The sequence below is a fragment of the Vespa crabro genome, chromosome 23 (genome assembly GCF_910589235.1).
Source record: "Vespa crabro chromosome 23, iyVesCrab1.2, whole genome shotgun sequence".
Taxonomy (NCBI): domain Eukaryota; kingdom Metazoa; phylum Arthropoda; class Insecta; order Hymenoptera; family Vespidae; genus Vespa; species Vespa crabro.
The window spans coordinates 2,178,299-2,180,000 of NC_060977.1; the positions used below are offsets into that span (position 1 = coordinate 2,178,299).

General features: G+C 38.1%; 1 protein-coding gene across 10 annotated transcripts in view; it reads left to right on the forward strand.

Moving 5' to 3' along the window:
* The first annotated feature begins 477 nt into the window (after window positions 1-477).
* The window catches only part of LOC124432107 (dopamine D2-like receptor), a 143,348-nt gene continuing 142,123 nt past the window's right edge, over window positions 478-1,702 (forward strand). The window contains exons 1-3 of one of the 10 annotated variants that reach the window (XM_046980700.1): window positions 496-630; window positions 774-817; window positions 1,199-1,702. The exon at window positions 1,199-1,702 is cut by the window's right edge and continues 905 nt beyond it. The gene's annotated coding sequence lies outside the window, so the exon portion shown is untranslated. Of the gene's footprint in view, window positions 818-992 lie in introns of those variants that run through there. The other 9 variants (XM_046980702.1, XM_046980696.1, XM_046980699.1 and 6 more) reach the window with 9 other exon arrangements.

The window sequence follows — 1,702 nt, forward strand, 5'->3', positions numbered from 1 at the left end:
TTGATAATTAAGGGTCTCGTTGCATCGGGCTAGTTGGCGTCAGCATGTTCTCAAGGCTTTGGTATAGCGAGCGGAAAAGGAAAGGATCGTAGAGCGGCTGGTTGGGAGAAGGAGGAGAAGGAGGAGGAGGAGGAGGAGGAAGAGGAAGAGTAAAACGAAGAGAGAGAGAGAGAGAGAGAGAGAGAGAGAGAGAAAGATAGAAATAGAGAGGGTGAGAAAGAGAGAGAGGCAGAGAGAGGAGAGGGGAAATGGTGTGGTGGTACGGTCGAGAATTAGGGGTTGGTCGGAGGCAGCGTGCGCGATGGGTGCGCGAGAGGGTTGAGGAGAATAGAGAGAGAGAGAGAGAGAGAGAGGGAGAGAGAGAGAGTGAGGGAGAGAGAATAGATGTAGGGAGGAAAGCTCCCTCCTTTCCGCACTTACAACCCCTCTCGAGCGCGCGGCGAGTCTTCGGGATTCGAGCTGGTGTGGAAACTCGAGCAGACAGCCAGTCGCTCGCCGTTCGTTCACCGACGTGGCCCGAAACTACCGCTTCTCCGGTTCGAGATAAGCGAGTAAAATTGGACATATAAGGACGATAAAACAACGAGAGACAATTCGTGATCTTCGTTACGAGAGAAATTCTTATATATTGTAATATATAATAGATAAAATTTTATCAGTTATCTTTAGGTTTATATATATACATATATATATATATATATGTTTATATGTATATCTATGTATATAAATATATTATGTATATATATTTATATATTTTATACATATCGTGAAAGTCTGATCTCACGATTATCACTACGTAAGGTGGTGGAATCCACAGGTACTTCGAGTGTAGAAACTACCTTGTTGGATTACTTCCAAAAAGTTTTTCCTTTATTGTCTAATCTATCGAATATATGCATATATATATATATATATATATATATATATATATATATATATATATATGGACATATTCTTTTTATTTTGGAAAAATAATTATCCCATTTTATTAGTGTATTAGTCTCGATCGTGGTGAACTCTTTCTCTTTTCTTTTTTTTTTTCTCTTCTTTTTTTTTTCTTTTCTTTTTTTTTTTTTACTTGTTTTTGTTTCTGTCTCTTTCTTGATTCTTTTATTTTTCCTTTCTTTCTTTTTCTTTTTTCTCTTTTTTTTTCTTTTCTTTCTTTAATCGAGTTCTGTTGTTAAACTATTTGAAAAAGGAATTCGTTCGACGATAGGGAGGATAATGTTCGTGAACGAAGATAAAGGAAATTAGAACAGTAAAACGAGAATGGGATTTCGAATTAGAGAACAACTCATCGTTACAAAATGCCGAACGTATTCGTCGCCGACGTTTTGGTGTATAGGACTTACTCCGTCATGCCGTCGCTTCGTAGTAAAGCTCGCGAAGTTTCTCTCGTAAAATCAGTGATGGTAAAATTTTCACAGAGGAAATCTCAAATCGTTTCAATTTCAAGGATCGAATTGAGAAACGAGAAAGGATCGAATTAATGGCGTTCGTTCGGCTATGTTTATTTAACCGGTAATAGTTGGATCATTCGATCGGTTTAACATTCGAGGATCTCATTGAATGAAGAAAAAGAAGAGAGAAAGAGAGAGAGAGAGAGAGAGAAAGAAAGAAAGCTAGAGAGAGAGAGAGAGAGAGAGAGAGAGAAAATGTGAATGAAAGAAGAATGAAAAGAGGAAGAATAGTGTGCTGTTCC